The sequence below is a fragment of the Antechinus flavipes genome, chromosome 5, assembly GCF_016432865.1.
Source record: "Antechinus flavipes isolate AdamAnt ecotype Samford, QLD, Australia chromosome 5, AdamAnt_v2, whole genome shotgun sequence".
In the NCBI taxonomy this organism is placed as follows: Eukaryota; Metazoa; Chordata; class Mammalia; order Dasyuromorphia; family Dasyuridae; genus Antechinus; species Antechinus flavipes.
Genome location: NC_067402.1, coordinates 59,979,317 through 59,997,110, shown reverse-complemented (window position 1 = coordinate 59,997,110; position 17,794 = coordinate 59,979,317). Strand labels below are relative to the sequence as shown.

At 41.5% G+C, this 17,794-nt stretch overlaps 1 protein-coding gene across 1 annotated transcript in view; it reads right to left on the bottom strand.

Moving 5' to 3' along the window:
- Positions 1 to 15,379, bottom strand: part of KIAA1217 (KIAA1217 ortholog) — an 887,028-nt gene extending 871,649 nt beyond the window's left edge. The window contains exon 1 of the mRNA XM_051963016.1: positions 15,298 to 15,379. The gene's annotated coding sequence lies outside the window, so the exon portion shown is untranslated. The remainder of the gene's footprint in view (positions 1 to 15,297) is intronic.
- Positions 15,380 to 17,794: the final 2,415 nt, after the last annotated feature.

The following is a 17,794-nucleotide window of genomic DNA, read 5'->3' as shown; positions in this document are numbered from 1 at the left end:
CTTCAGGTGATGGCTATGTACTCATGAGACAATGTAGACTCCAGCTGCCAGCTAGGGAAGTAGGCAGGAAGGTTCAGTCGGAAATGTTGTTGAAGGTCCATATCTGGGAGTTATTCACATCATTGCTGGTTGAAGCCATAAAAGGGAACGTTATCTCCTAAAGAATTTAGAGAGACCATCTGGCCAAGGATTACACTCTGGGAAACAGTGACATTTAGGGGTTAGAAAGAGAGGCATTGAAAGACCAAGTGTGCTTAGAGAGTGGAAGGTAGTGAATTAGAACTGTGGTATTCCAGATACAAGTTGCATTTTTCCTGTTAAACCTGTGGCTCTTCAACACTGCTTTACATATGTTGACTCAGTTTATAAAATCTCCAGAAACTGGCGCTAAACATGTCTCTTCTCTCTATTAGGGCAGATTCCTGAACTTTTGAATTTAGGGCTGCTAGAGAAATAACCAAAAGTTAGTACTTTTCAGGATCTCCTCCTTGTCTTACTAGAAATCTGGATTTTGGAACTCTCCAAGGATTCCACATTACTCAACATACTCTCCTTATCTAAAAGTCTGGGGTTCAGGAACACAGGGACCAAGGATTCTCTTCTAGGTCTACATGAGTAAGAAGACACATACCTGCAAAAGCCTTTTATGCAAGGCAACCATTCACAATTTCTTTAGGAATTAAGGAAGGAAAAGAAGCTTTGTGATTGCAGGTACTCTGCCCCTTACTCTTGCCAAGATCCAGGTCTACTGTTAGCTCTGTTACTTTCTTATTACAATCCTAGAAAAGAGGAAAAGGTTATTTCTATATTGTAATGTTTTTGTTCCATTCCCCAATATTCTGAGGCAACAAATTCATGCCCAATCTATTCACATTGAATGAGTCAAATATGCATGTCCATACTCTCACAGAGACACACACACTCACAGTCTTAAACTAAAGCTGGCCACATGTAAAGTCCGAGAACATCCTTGTCTTGTATGACACATTGTATTACATAAAACACATATGCAAAAAATACAAGGATTAACACCCCAAACCCAAGACTTATGTTGGTATATTGGAATTTTGTTTAGCTGATTGTAAGCATTTATTCTACAAGCAAAGACAGTCTAAATATCTTATGTTGAGCCTTGGATCATTTTGCCAACACATCATATTTTATATCTATAAGCCTAATGATATATCCTCATCTAATGGAAGCACAAACATAAATCTTTGCCACATAAGCATCACTTAGAGTGCTCATATACTTATTTTAGGTAGAAATAGAAAATAAGTGCTTTCTAGAATAAGACACTCTGTCTGGAACATTTGTTCCATATTCCCCTCCATTCTTATTATATCACAGTCAAGAACTAGCAAAAACACAACCATTAACTTGTGGTTGGAGCAAAGTATATTCCTTTGAATCCAAATAATTCCTTTTAAAGATAGTGCTTTATAAGAGGGCATTTTTGTGAATTGGATAATGGTATTTATCTGTTGTTCAAACACTGATAAAAGTTCAAGTGTGCTTATGTAATCATCACTTTCCTTAGAGATGCAACTTTAATTTTTAAGATTCTCCTTAATAGTTTGTTTTAGAATCATTCCAATTTAATTTAGAAAATACCAAAATCTTAGAGGAAAGAAAACAAATAATCTATTTTGATATTGAAATCCTCAAATTTGCACATGTGCTAACAGCCATCAGTTTAGCACTCCTTTAAAATCTCTCTGGGATATACTTGAAATTTTAAATTGTGAGCCATAAAAACAAATGGGAAAAACTTAAGGATACATAAATGAGATTTTTAAATGATTATAGACTTTACCATTGGTTTATATAGTGCAGTAGTATGCAGGAAAAGAAAATAAAGATTTCTAGTCTTCCATGAATAAAATGATCCAGGTCATCATTTATATATACTCTAGTTACCAGACTGATATCAAAATAGAGAGGAACAGATCCTGAAAATATGGGGGTATTAAATGCATTTTTACCAATAAATAGAATGCTCTATGGGAATTGATTGCTCCTCAGAAAGCCATCAACTCTGAGTGATAGTATATGCTACACTGTGGTCAAGAATAATCTCAACCAGAGACATTGTAAAGAATCAAGAGATACCATATATAAAAATAAGATGAAATACACCATCTACATGTCAACAAAGGCCAATTGGCCCTAATCCAAAAACAGATCAGGTAGCCTTAAAAAAAAGAGCTTTAATATGAATGGAAAATGACCACTTCAATTACTGATGCTCAAGAGTCTCAACTGCATCATTTCTGACACTGACAAGCTTGTGAAACATATGCGGAAAATTTGCATGGTGATGTAATTTTTACAGACATTATTATCACTTGGACTGATATACAGATCTATAAAGATATATCTGTAAGAGAAACAGGGTTATTTGGTGAAGACAAAAAAATTTATTCTTTATGTGATGAAAGATCAGTAGAGTGGTTAGTGGCTATAAACCAAAACCAAAAGTTCACAATACAAGACCTTTGAATCTTAGAAGTGAAATAACAATTCATAGGGACAGCCAGGGAAATGGGCCAAGAAAGAACAAAGTCTTCTAACACCAGAAACTATTCTGTTCTACTGGGATCTAGTTCAAATAATGTAATGAGTAATAGTGATGTTTCCAGAAACATTCGAGTGAGAATGACAATCAAAAGCCATGGCATGTAGAATTAATCCAATACATGACTAAATGACAAAAAGCATTATGATATTAGTCAATAAGGTATCCATACATGTGGGGTACGTGGTCATATGGTTACTAAGAAAATAACCCAGTGGTGTTATCAAGCTAGAGTTCAAAAAAGTAAATTACTATACTGTACAGTCAACTCCTCATTAAATATCCAAAGATGAATTACCCATAACAGGTGGGCATTGAAATAAATGCTGGATCATCTGGAGTTAGATAAAAAATGTGGCATTAAGTGGCTAAAATAGCCTTGACCAAATTGCTGAACATTTCAAAGCCTCAGTTTCCACATCTGTAAAATAGTAATACTTTCATAACTTAATTCACAGGGCAGATTTATTTTTTTTATTTTAAAGCTTTTTATTTTCAAAACATATGCATAGATAGTTTTCAACATTCACTGTTGCAAAACCTTGTATTTCAAACTTTTTCTCCCTCCTCCCCCTATTCCCTCCTCTGGATGGCAAATAATCACAAATAGGTTAAACATGGGCAATTTTTCTATACATATCTTCACATTTATCATGCTGCACAAGAAAAATCAGATCAAAAAGGAAAAAATGAGAAAGAAAAAAAAATCAAGCAAACAACAACAAAGAAAGTGAAAATACCGTACTGTGATCCACAGTTCCCATAGTTCTCTCTGGGTGCAGATGGCTCTTTTCATAACAGGATCATTGGAACTTGCCCAGATCACTTTGTTGTTGAAAAGAGCCAGAGCTGTCAGAATTGATCATTACATAATCTTGTTGCTGTGTACAATGTTCTCTTGGTTCTTCTTACTTCACTCAATACCTGTAATTTCTCCAAGAGAGAGGGTCCTTTCCCCCTTTTTAAGATCTCTTTGGGATATAGGCCCAGCAGAAACACTGCTGGATCAAAGGGTATATAGAGTTGGATAGCCCTTTGGGCATAGTTCCATATTGCTCTCCAGAACGGCTGGATCAGTTCACAACTCCATCAACAATGTATCAGTGTCCCAGTTTTCCCACATCCCCTCCAACACTCATCATTATCTTTTCACCATCTTAGCCAATCTGATAGGTGAGTAGTGATACCTCAGGGCAAATTTAAAGAAAGTACTTTGTAAATCTTTAAAGACCCTTCCCAAAATGAGTTATTTACAGATCCATGAATCTTGCTTTTCCTCCTCTCTCCCCTGCTCATTAGTATCTCCACCAAAAGTTAAGTTGGGAAGAAAAGGCAAGAAAAGTTTATACTCAAACTTGTCTAAAAAGACATTTAATTCCACCTGAGTTACACATAATTACACCATCACCATTGCACTGAATCTAGACCCCTTTTCTCAAGCATTTACAGCCAAAAAAAAAAAAAAAGGCACCTTCTATAGATGAGAATATCATAATTCTACTTTATAGTGACTAGAGTTCTCGGAAATATATTTTGTAGCTTTTAAAATAATACACCAATACATGTAAATTCAACTGATTAAGTATAAATTTAATGGAAGGAAGCAATGCTTTGTTTTAATTATTTTTTTCAAATTATCTCTAATAAACATCTTAGTGCAATGGAAAGAGTATTGCAAAAGATTATGCTCATAAACTCAACATTTGCTATGTTAGTCTTTCAATAAATATTTATTAAGTGCCTACTATGTGTCAGGGACTGTGCTAAGCTCTGGGGATACAAAAAGAGGAAAAAGACAGCCCCTGACTTCAAGGAGTCTACAATCTAATAGGGGAAACAACTGACAAATATATGTACAAACAATTTATATACTGGATAAAGAAAATAATTAAAAGAAGGCAGACACTAGAATTTGGAAGAATTGGGAAAGTCTTCCTGCAGAAGATGAAAATTGTGTGATTTGGAACAAATTACATAACCTCTGAGTCAGTTTCATGCTATTAAAAGGGAGAGAATAACATTTGTACAATTTAATTCAAAGAACTGTTACAAAACTCAATCAATAAACATTTACTAAGTCCCTGTTATGTGGCAGATATTGTGCTAGGACTTTATATCTACCCACTACATTTCTCATTATATACTATCTTAGTTTCTCACGATAGAAGCTGCTAGGTGACGCCATAGTGCGTAGTATTGGACCTGGAGTCAGGATAACTCATCTTCCTGAGTTCAAATCTAGCTTCAGACACTTACTAGCTATGTGACCATGGGCAAGTCACTTACTCTATTTGCTTCAGTTTCCTCATCTATAAAATGGTGTAGAGAATTAAATAGCAAACCACTTCACTATTTTGACAAAGAAACCCCACATAGGGTCACAAAGTGTCAGATATGAATAATCAACAATAATCTCTTACTGTAACAAGTAATTCAGCTTTTTTCATTCTTATCTTATTCATTTGCTCTACTCTTTTCTCCTGCCCTGAATTCTGTCACTTTTCCTCTATGGGATTTTGTAGAATGGAACATAAAAGCAGAAGAGGCACATTATAAAAACAACAAGCACTCTAACCTTTCTATCCAGGATGAAAACATAATAATTGGAAAGTCTGAGAACGGTTAAAAACAGAGGGTCACAACACTGAAAACACCCTAAATAGAACCAAAAATCAAAATCATTCTAATTGTAGTCAACTGAATTCTCACTAGTGTGGACAATAATATTAAGAGTTCTATTTCATTAGCAGCACAAGAGCCTGACATACATGCTATAATTTTTCTGTATTTCATACCTTACTCACCTGTCTGAATTTCTGCTTTAGCCAGAGAGGAAACTGGCCAAGTCTGTCATAGTTACTTCCACAGATGACTGCAGGCCATGTAGTTAGTTGATAGGAATGTTGTGTTTCGGATTTTATTAGGGCAGGAATGTGGTTTAAGTCCTCTTTATAGGTTGCCCACCCTTCACTTTGTATAATATTCTGGGGAAAATATATGATCTAATTTCTTGCCATGTTTTCTTCCCTTATTATATAATACATCCTATGGGGTAATAACGAATTAATACTTACAAAATGACTTGGGAGTTTTTAAAATATCTCCTAATCCAGAAGAAAGAGTTTGGGGCTATTGCATCTGAATTCTAGTTTTTACTCATGTTCTCCTACAGAATGATTGTGTAAGGAAAACAGCAACTCCAACCAAAAAAAGGGGGCTACATAATTAGCTGCAGAGGACATGGCATTGGACTTAGTCTGAGAAAGATATATCAAACCTCACCTCAACTACCTACCAGCTATGTGACCTTGGGCAAACAATTTAGCCTCTCTCTGTTTTGATTTCTTCTTCTTCTGTTGTTGTCCCTTTTTTTCTGAAGAAGACGACCAATTGCATCATGATTATCTCTTAACATATGAATTGGATTTAAGGGAGGCAGAATTACACAAAGGCATCAGCCTCTCTCTTCCAGCAACATCAAAATCTAGTGGCCAGGCAAAGGTCTGGATGGCTGGGGATGGGCAGGGATGCAGTAGAGAAGCTGGCATCTCTGCCCTCTGACCTGTCCCTAAGCACTCCACAGCACCTCTTTTAGCCATCTCCATGGCCACTGGAACTAATCATCTTCCCATTCTGCCTGGGGAAGTCTTCACATGCTTCGGGTAGACCAATGGGTTATAGACTTATGGGTTACCCTTAACCTGGTTTAGTCCATCTATTGAGACAGTTTATTAAACTGTAGCTTTCTGCTACAGCTCTTTGTTTCTTTTTCTTTTTTCTTTCTGGTGAAGCAATTGGGCTTAAGTGACTTGCCCAGGGTCACACAGCTAGAAAGTGTTAAGTGACTGAGGCCAGATTAGAACTCAGGTCTTCCTGACTCTAGGGCTGTTGCTCTATCCATTGTGCGATCTAGCTGTCCCAGTGCCTTTTGGACCCACAGGTGAGAGCTGAGTGAAGGTAGTTCCCAAAAGTATATGAATAGTCCTAAAAAAAGGTTTCATCTGACTCGCACCAGAAGTACTAGTCTTCCCTAACCACTCCTCAAACTCCTCCTAAACTTAAGGGTCTGTGACTGTAAAGGAAGAATGAATGTGTGCATTCATTCCCTGAAGGCAGGTGAGGAGTGGCTCAAGGAGGTCAGGAGTGGGGATTCTTTACCAGAAATGGGACAGGAAGGAGAGTGTGAGCTTGCTGCTGTGGCTGAGGGTGCCCATGTGGGGTCACCTCAAGGGATCTGGGGATTCCTTAGCCTCAAAGGGCCCTTTCAGCTTGAAACCTATGATCTATCTTCTAGATAACCTAGACTATTTTCTGCGTTAGGTACATTAGCAGGTCTGAAGAGTTTATAACATTTTCCCACCATTAGATCTATAAGCCATATCCCTTAAAGGATCAATTCTCAAATACAAGCAGTCCCTGACTTACATCTAAGTCAGGTTCATCCATAATTCATGGGAAATGTCACAGAAATTTCCCTTCTTTTCCATTTTCTCCATTGCTACTTTCAGTCTCCATCACCTTCCTATTTTCCTCCTACACTGATGCAGACCTTGCTATTTCCTAGAAATCTCATGAGGCAATTCACCTTTCTGTCTCCTGATGGGTCTGCTAGGGCAGTGTGGGCAACTGCAAGAAGGGGATGAAGAGAGGGGTTTAAGTTCCAGAGTCAATTCTTTATTTCCCTCCCTGCTGCTATTTCCTCCATCTGCACTTGTTATCATCTCTTATAACCTTGCCTCCTAATCCCCACTATTACCACAGCAAGAAATCTATGTAGTGGGGACAGCAAAGCTGCTGCTTCAGAAAATAACCCAAATATACCAGTTTTATGTACGGATGAAATCTGAAAGTAGAACTATTATAGCACTTGGTTGGTTGAATCCATCACTGTTGTAGAGCCTTTGGTTTTGAGATGAAGAGGAAATATCAATGTATGCTGTGGTGATCTTGTGTTTCTTGGAAACTTTTCTCTGTTTCTCTGGTTTCCCAACATTTTGTGTAACTTTTCTTGTAGGAAAAGCTTTTGTACTGAGAGATTCCATGAACTGCCTGAGATTTAGGGCACAAAGAACATCAGTAGGTATAAACTATAAGGAATCTATGCTGAGGCACATGACAAACCCCAATTTAACAATGCCTTTTCAGCCACTTCCAATTTTACTAGATACGCTTATGTCAAGGGTCATAGGACTCAAACTCTCCCCAAAATCTTCTCCTGCTCCTTGTGTAAGAGTATTATATGTCTTATGATAACATATCTAAGAAATGAATCTTGTTTTTTCTCTGATATAAACTTTTCTCAAAATCCCATTCTACCACTATTACTTTGAGTGCCTTAATCTACGTGGGAAAAAACCAAAGGGAAATATATAGGAAGGATCCTTGTTTATATTTCAGAGGAACTACAGGATACATTAAGGATAAGAGAAGAGAGGAGAAGGTATTTTCTATTCTGCAGGACAGAAGGGAAGGAGGGGGTGGAACAAGCATTTATAAATGCCTATTATGAGTCAGGTACTGTGCTAAAATACTTTACAAATACTTCACTTGATCATCACAACAAACTTGGAAGGTAGGTACTATTATTATTTGTCTTTTATAGATGAGTTAAATGAGACAGATTGAAGTACTGTTTATTTTTTAAAGTTAATAACTGGCCAAGATCACACAGATAGTAAGTGTCTCAGTCCACATTTGAACTCAGATCATCTTAACTTCAGGATCAATGCTCTATTCACTGCACCCCTTGGCTGAAATCTTGAGTCTGAGGCAGTGAGTAATGACAATATTAAGGAAACAGACAGATTTACCTCTATAACAGAGGTTCTTAAATTGGAATCCATGAATTTGGTTTTTAAAAAATAGATACATATTTATGCTATAGGAGACATGCACAGGTATTTATATACATGTGTGTACATATGCATGTATGTGTATGCATACGTGTGTGTGTGTGTGTGCATAAAAATCAAGGGAAGAAGGCAGCTTAAGGATTTGCTCAGCCCAGTCACTTTATCTGTCTCCTGTCTAATGTAGAAATAGATGAATTTCCTTTTGACATACTTTAAAGCTGCCAACCCTGTTTTTGTTTCTGTTGTAACTTTTCTTGGCTCAAGAAAAGTCACCCTGAAGTAAGGTAAGCTGGAGGTCATATAATATTCGAGGAACAGAACTAGAAATCTGGAATCCCTGATTCCAAGGCTAACTTTCTCCACGAGCTGCCAATTTTTAGAGCAATCACTGTATGCCATATTTTAACCCCCCTTTGTAGGGCCAGAACATCAAGCATATTTCTGGATTAAAAATAATTCCCCATGAGTCAGTTTCTAACATTTGGCAGGTCTACGCCAGTCAGTAAAATGTGGCTATAAACCAGAAACTTAATCTAGCAGAATACACGACAGTCAACCCCTACTTTACCTTGTCCCCCAGCAGCTTCAGATCTGGAAGGTTCTCTCCTTGAAAGAAGGGAGGTGGCTTTTTTTGTGTGAGCAGCTGCTCCTTTCCCCAACTTATTATTCCTTGGGAAAAGAAGTGTGGACATCCCATCTCTACTGATCAAAAAACTGCGAAACCAAAGGGAATCCTGCAAGGTTATTTCATAGGAAATCAGCTTTTAAAAATACCAGGAGAGATCTGGTCTATCACAGTGCTGGGCACATGAGGCAACTGGCACACCAAAATTGCCACTCTCCCTTAAACACTCACACAAAGACAGTCAAGGGGACAGAGAAGGTTCTGAGGAGACAGAAAACAGTCTGAAGGTGGATGGGGGCGGGGGCGGGGGGGGGGAGATGCCGGGAGGGTCCAAACCAGAGACTGGAAGGATTCCTTGCAAATATGGGGTAAACACTAAGACTAGAGTCACTTGGGTCTCTGCCTAGGACCAGCACTGCTTGAAGGGTTGAGAATAAGTAGAATGCTGACTAAGCAACTTTAGTCAGCTCCCACTGCAGGGAACAGTGATAGCAGCAGAAGTAGGGGAGCTGACCACTGCAGGTGGACTGAGGAAGGGAGTGTTGGCAGGAAGGAACTTTGACTCTCATCTCACAGAGGGTAGCTTTAGCTGGAAGGTAAGAATGGGAATATATTAGGAAAGGAGGACAGCCAGGGCAAATCCATTTGGCTGCTACTGGGGCTTAAGGTATATGAGTATTTTTTTTCAATCTCTAAAATTTTTAATAAAAGGAATTTCAGCATATAATGGGACATAATATGGTAGCAACTAAGTGGAAATTACACTTGTCTGGAAGTCTAGACCAGAGATGTCTCTCTTATACACAGACACACACACACACACAGACACACACACACACAGACACACACCACCACCACCACTACCACCCTCCCTAGTATAGCTAGAACAAAATTAAAATGTGATGGGAAAATGTTTAACAACCAAAATCAAAATGCAGCAAAATACAGATAATATGAATTTTAAATTTAAGTAAATATGCAGTCCTTAAGTATCATTATGTGTGGATTGGTTGCCCCCATTCCTATATGAGTTTGTTATACTTGTCTAAGCCTTGGTTTGAGGTCCTAGCTCTCTTCTACTAACTAGCTATAATCTCTCCTCTCCTCTTCCCTTCATTCCCCTCCCTCCTTCCTCTCTCTTCTTTTCTCCTTTCCCTTTTTTCTCTCCTTCTCCCTCTCATTCTCTCTCTTATACTCTTTCTTACACACTCCCTCTCCCTCTCTCTCTCTCTCTCATTTTCTTAATTATCATATCTATGCAATTATGTTCGAGATCCATCCCAAGTATCTTTCCTGATCTCTAGTCCTGTATCACCAAACATATACTGGACTTCTCCAATTAGATGTTGCATAAGTATCCTAAACTCAATTTATGTAAAAACAAAATTGTTTCCTTTTCCCAGAAATTTCCTCCCCTTTCTAACTTTTATATTTCTATTGTAAGGACCACCATCATTTCAAGAATCCAAGGTTCCCACTCTTAGTATTAACTTTGATTCCACTTTCTTTTTTCATCCTATATAATCATTTGCCAAGTCTTGTTGATTCTACCTCTAGAACATCTCTAGAACTTCATCCACCCACACAGCCAACTCCTTTTGCACCTCTCATTTGGACTATTGCAATAGTCTCCAATTTTGTCTCCATGCCTTCAGCTCCAAAATACTATCCCCCAAAACACAGATCGGACCTACTCTGTTCACAAGACAGAAATGGATCCCCATTACTTCAGGAATAAAATACAAACTTCCATTTTGTATGTCAAGTCTTTCACATTCTGACTGGAGTCTACCTTTTGGGACTCCAGTCGAGAGAACCAGATGACTTGCTGTTCTTCATACACAGAAATTCATCTTCTGGTTCAATGCTTTTGCCTCTTTGTGTCTCTATCTCTCTGTGTATCTGTGTCTATCTGTCTTTTTGTCTCTCTATATGTCTCTGTCTCGGTGACCCACCCCCATGTGCTGTCTCTGTATTTATCTGAGTTTTTCTATGTCTCTCTGTCTCTTCTCTCTGTGTGTATGTCTCTGTCTTTATCTTTGTCTCTATCTCTGTCTCTCTCTTGCTATAAATTTGTATATACCCATATATACACACATAAATGTAATATATTATATAGATTAGCTCTTATATATATAACATATAGATTATATGTGTCTTTTCCTACAGAAAATGCAAGCTAATTGTTACAAAAAGTAAAAGATGATATAGATATAAAACCTCAATGTCTAGCATATAGTAGTGACTTAAATACTTGCTGCTTCATCAAACAAGTTCCTTCACCTGTCTGGATCTCAGTTTCCCTATCTGTAAAATAAATGAGCTGGGTATTATGGGTATAGAAAGAGAAGATAATTCCAAAGAAGCTTTCAAATTTTAAGATTCCATGTTCTTCTATCTTTTGGAAGTTCCATGGTACTATAAACATCTATATAGTCTTAGAATTTCAAATCTTTTGATTCTTAAAAAAAAATACAATTCTTACCTGTTATAAGAGTTACCCCCCCCATCTTAATGTACAATTGTGTTATTTATTTTTTTGAAAGGAAAAGAAATAAACATTTATTAAGTGCCTACTACGTCAGATCCTGTGCCAAACATTTTACAAATATCTCATTTGAGACAAGTAGCACTCTATCCATTGTGTCATCTAATTGCCCCAAATAACAAAAATAATAGTAGCTGGGACTTATATAAAACACGATGTGCTAGGCAGTTTTCATGTATTGTCTCATTTGATCCTCAACAACCCTGCAAGGGAGGTGTTAATAACATTCCCATTTTACAGTTGAAAACACTGAGGCAAAGAGGTTGAGTGACTTTTCCAAGATCACACAGTTAGTATAAGACAAAGGATTTAAATTTAGCACCACCTGGCTGTCTTTAAATAGCCTAGTGTAATGGGGTAGGGGAGGGGGGAAATAAGCAAATAAGCTCATTCTTTAATTTAAAAATCCTAAATTTTAGCTTAGCTTTAGTAATATTTTAATTATGTTGACTTATGAACATAATTATTAAATGTATAAAGAATTCTAAGGAGATAACTACCATTTAGATTATGCTTTATTGTTGGCAAAGCACTTTATATACATAAACTTTATTTGAGTGTCATAACCACCTTGTACAGATTATGAAGTTAAGGCTCAGATAGGTCCAATGACTTGCTCATGGCCAAACAACTATGTTCATGTTCATGTTCATGTTCAGTCATTCTTCAGTCATGTCTGACTCTTCATGACTCCATTTTGGGAGTTTTCTTCTCATCTAGCTCATCTGATAAATAAAGCAACTGAGGCAAACAGGGTTAAATGATTTCCCCAGTGTTATACAATTAGTTAGCATTTACTATAAGTGTCTGAGGCAGGGTTTGAACTCAGGAAGGTGAATGTTCCTACCACCCAGCTGCCCTTCCACAATTCTTATGTATCAATATAATTAGTTTCCTTTGCAGCCTTCTATGTTTCCTAAAGTTTAAAATATTCTTCTGAGAAGAGTTTCATAGATTTCATCAGTCTGCCAAAAGAGTCTATGATATGAAAAAAAGTTTAAGAATCTTTGGGGAGGAGAAGAGAAAGAGACAAAGACACAGAAACAGAGAGGGAGACAGAAACAGAGACAGAGAAAGAGACACACAGAGAGAGAGGCAGGCACAGAGAGATAGAGACACAGAGACAGAAATACAGAGAGACACAGAGAGAGAGACAGAGATGGGGGGAGTGAGTAGAGGGAGAGGAGTAGGGGGAAAAAGAAGAAAAGGAAGAAAGAGGGAGGATAAAATGGAAGAAGAGAAAAAAAAGAGAGGAGGGAAAGAGAAAGTCCTGAATGATAACAAGAGATCCAGGTAAAAATCAAACAATAGGAATTTAAATACTTTTCACCACTCTCAATAATTGAGACTAAGTTTAACTATGAGATTATAGGATCATAGATTTAAAGTTAGAAGGCATTTCAGAGGACATTTAGTCTAAATCCCACCTCATCCATTTTACAGCTGTGGAAACTGATTCCCAATGAGGTTAAATAATTTGTCCAAGTTCAAGAATGTTTTAAGTATCAGAAGAAGGATTTGAGCCGATACTTGCTATGCTTCCACTGTCAGCTTTCCAAACACTTTGGATACAGTGCTTAATTTCCACGAGAGAAATTTTTTGGAGCATTTTTGCCACTTTTAACAAAATCCTCTTTTCTAAAAATACCATTAACTATGAGAAACTACATATAAAACAAGAATATTATGATTAAAAATTTTGAAGAAATTTCATTTTGTATCACAATGCAAAGACATGTCCTAATGTCCTTCTCCCAAGATCATATGCTCCATGATGGAAGCCGGATTAATGTCCTGCAAATAGTAGATTTTTTAAAAAGTGTTTATTATTGAATTGGTAACCCATTAACCCTAGAATTTCACTTTCATCATCTTTTTCCTTCCCAAGATAATTCACAGAATTATAAAACCTCAAAGATGGAAAAAACCCTGAGGAGTCCTTTAGCCCAATTCCTTGCCAATGCATATCCTGTTACTATATTCAGTCGGTATTTTGTATGCAAAGGACAGCCACCATATTATTTAATTCTCCAATAAGTAAAATCTCTGCCCTCTAAGATGCTATGGTCTGCACATCCCTAATCTTTTCCAGTATCCTCCTTCACCTCCTCTTTCCATTCCTCCTCTTGTACCTAATGTTTCATAGACTCATATATCTAATGGTACAGATTAAATTGTGAAAATCTCCCAGTGTGATCAAAGACAGGATCTGATTTTTTCCTTAAAAGACAAGGAAAGTTGAGGACCTTGCTAATAATACCCGAGTGTGGATTGCTGACTATAAAGTATTTCTGAGTTAAGCTCAGCTATCAAATATCTGTTTTTAGTATAGGATGAGTATGATTTCGCTAGTTTTATTATAAGACTTTGCCACGAAGAAATAGGTGAACACACTGTGCAATATGAATTCCTATCTGTTCATTTTTATTTTTTTGAGGTTAAGCACTGCTATTTAAATTTGCTCAAGTGGGAATTGACATTTGGCGGCAAAGGCTGAAGTTCTCATGAGGTCTTGTGATCTGGTAGCAGAGATCTCTTGCTTCTGTTAAAGAAGGTTGCCTTAGTAGTATTTCTCTAGGAGGAAGGATCTTTTCCTGCCCAGGAGCCTTCGGGTGCTCTGGTGCACGCAGAGGTGTCAGCATGGGGCAGCAAGACAGGAAGGTGGGGGCCACCGGAGGCCGGACAGCTCTCGAGCCCATGAAGCCGCCTTAAACTTTTTCCCATCAGAAGTTTGGTTAAGCCAACCTACCCGCTGTCACGGGAGCGCCAATAGAAAGGCGAAGATTGGCGCCGAGTAGCAAAGCTGCACTAGGCAGAGGTGGGTCTCGCTTGAGCAGACACAGTCACCATACAGCAGATCGCCTGGAAGCCGACTTACCCTCAACCCCCACAACTCGGGCGCGCGCGCGCGCGCACAAAAAGACAGGCGCGCGCGCGCACATATACACACACTCTCCCACTCCCACTCACAAGCACACTTGCGAGGAGGACCCTGTTGACGTTCTGCCGTAGCACTCGTGGAGCGCTTAACTGAGCTGTACATTCCTGGGAACCTCGCAGATGCCCAGCTCCCCAAGTGCACTCATCCGCGCCTGCAGCTACCCGGCTTCCTCCGCCCCCGGCGGCCAGCCGAACTTCCCCCCGAGCCCTTCTGGGGAGCGCCCCAAGCTGACCGCTTCAGCCCCACCCCACCTCTTAGGTCCGAACTCCTGCCTTCCCACCCCCTCAGCCTCTGGGCTCCTCGGGCGGAGCTGCCTCCTTCCAAGTCCTCTTCTCGCTCCTTTACAAACGGGAAGGAGCTTTCTTGTATGTCAGCGTCCACCCAAAACGCAAAGCCCCAGCTTGCCACCTCGGAGAGCCACCAGCTTTTCACTCTGAGAGAGGGGCACCCCAAGGTCACCAGGTGATGTGGGATTCCCTCAAATTCCCAATCTCACCTTTCCCAGCTCAGCCCCCTTCAGCACATCCTCCCCTCCCCCTCACACTCTTGGGAATCTCCCGCTCCCCACTTCTCCTCCTTAATCATTCCCCCAACATCCCTCTTCTTCCCGTCACTCTCCCAAAGTTCTCTCTTTCCACACTACCTAGGTTCTTTGGGAGGGGGGTGAGGGCCGGTGAGAGGAGACTTTCCTGCTACTTTCCACTGACTCCAGGGGAGGGGGTTGGCAAACGAAGGCAAACTTCTGCCACTTACCTAAGGTTCTGCTCCGGGCTGCCGCCCCTTAAGCACGTCGCGCCTTGCCTCTCCCTCCAGTGACTTCACTTTGGAGAAATGAGCCCGGTGGGCAGGCATCACCCCCGGCAGCGCGGCTGCGAAATGCACAGGGTGCCCCCCCTGAGAGGAGGTGACAGGGCTGGCTTCTCCTGCCGCGGACGCAGCCGCCGCCTCTCCGGAGCTCTGGTGCCTCCGCGAGTCCGGCTCCAGCGGCAGAAGCCCCGGCAGGTGTAGCAAGAAGGGGCAGCTCCGCGCAGCCCGGGCAGATTGCGCAGGGCGCTGCGCGCCCGGCTTCGCCGCTTGCCTCTTTCTCCCCGAGTTGCAGTTTCAGTTCATGCCAGGACTGCAGCACCAGCTCCGACCTCTTCCGGAAACGACTTTCAGTTCACCTGGTCCGCTGGCTGGAGCGGCGCAAAGCGGGGCTCGCGGGCAGGCGGCATGGCACGGGGTGCAGTGGGACGGGAGGGAGGAGGAGCGGGAGGCGGCGGGGAGCCGTGACTGCGCCTCCAGCTTCCTCTCCAAGGAGCGCGCAGCCTTCTCCAGACGCTCTCCTCGGGACTGCAGTCCTGACGTCACCCCCGCCCCCCCGCGGAGGAGATAGGAGGCGGGTAGGGTGGAGTGTGAGTGTGTGAGTGTGTGCGTATGTATATGTGTGTGCATGTGAGTGTATGTGTGTGTCTGTGTGGTGGGGGCGGAGGGGGGGGCGTTGGAAAAAGGAGTTCGAAACTGCAGCTGGAGCTGGAAAAGAGCCACTGGTTCTAAAGAGGGAGAAAGCTACCAAATCAGCCCGGGCAGGGAGCGACTTCAAATTTGGGGTGCGGGCGCAGGGGACTCTTGAGAGTCGGATTGGAAGGGAGGAGATGGGAGAAGCAAGCGGAGGTGAAGGAGCAGCCGGAGTTAGGGACGCACTTCATGACAAAGTTAGGGCATGAAACTACAGCGTGCTTTGCTTAGCTCCATTTACTAGCACAGGGGAGCTATGGAGGGGTGGGAGAGGAGTTGGTTAGCCAGTGTCTTGTTGCGGGTGGGAGGGAGCGGGAGGTTGCAGGCTTAATAAAAAGGGATGAAACAGACGGAGGGGGTGGAGAGCCATTGCCAGCGCAGAGCATCACCAGGCTTTCAGTCTCTTCCCTTTGCCCCACAATGTCCCCTAGAGGATGCAAGCTTGTATGCGCAAAGGGCACCCCTAACCCCCTCGGAGCCTGGCTCCAGACTAGCTGTTGTACAGAAATGAAAGTACCCTCTGCCCTGGGATCCTCCCCAGTTGCCACCTACATGCCTCACTCCTCCCCAGAGTAAGCCATTAGGTGTCATCTGTGGTTCCAAAGGAAAGACTTATTCAGGTATGGAGTCCGAGCTGAATCCAGTGTCGCCGCTGAACGCAGTTACCCATGGTTTTGCTGCCCAGCTCGGCGAGGAAGGAGCCCAAGGGAAAGTAAGGGAAGCGGGCAGCAAGGGGCACCTCCTCAGGTCACAGATTCTTTGGGGTTTTTCTCTTCCTTCCCCTTCTGCTCCCCCTCCCCCCAAATCTTGTGCATTCGGGGCAACGCTGGGGTTCGAAAATTCAAATAGCCCCTTCCCTCACTGAGACCACCCAGTCTGGGGTTTTCCGAAGCCGCTTTGGGGAAACCCCCTACCCCCACCCCAAACAAGAAGCACGGGTGGGCCTAGGCTAGGCTCGGATGGCTAAAAGTTGTCTCTTTCGCTGTAAGCCGGCTAGCTGTGGGCGCGGGGCGCAGCCCGGCTCAGTGTCTCGGCCGCCCCTCCCCGAGCGCCGCTGTCCCGCTAGCTCGTCCCGGCGTGGGGTTGTCGCGTCCTGCCCAAGCTGACTCCCCTCACGTAGTCTGGAATAGGTAATCAGCGCCAGAGCCCGCTGTCAATTCTACTCGTCAGCTGCGCAGCTCCCGCCGCTCTGCAGTGACGGCCGCAGCCGCCGCCGCCAGCAATTTTGCCCCCGTCCGGTGGCCGCGGTTTTTAACTGCGATTTTCATTTCTACCTGATTCCAAAACTCTATCTGGTTGGCGGGATGTTTCTTCTTCTTTCTTTCTTTTTTTTCTAAAGCCCCTATGGTCGTGCTGGGGAGGGGTGGGAAGATGGAGAGAGAAGAGTTTAGCCCAGAGAAAAAACACTTTCACTTCTTAAAATAAAGTTTTAGCTTTGAAAAGTTACTTGGAAGAATAGCTGAGAAACTTACTGAAGCAGCAGAAAGTTTCTCGGCCATCTTGTCCCAAAGCCAGAGCACTTGCAAACAGATTAACGAGACACCCGCGGAGACATCCGCTTGAAGGTGAATTTGCCACTTTCTTCCTCTTAAGCCCTTTGACTGGGAAAGGATACTCAGAGAAAGGAGATAGAGATTCTGAACCGAGCTACAAAACTGGGGATATGTTTGCCTGGAGGGTGAATTTTAAAAGGCCAGAAATAAATTCGTCCCAATTAGGATAATGCGATGTCAGATTAGGAAATAAGGTCTTT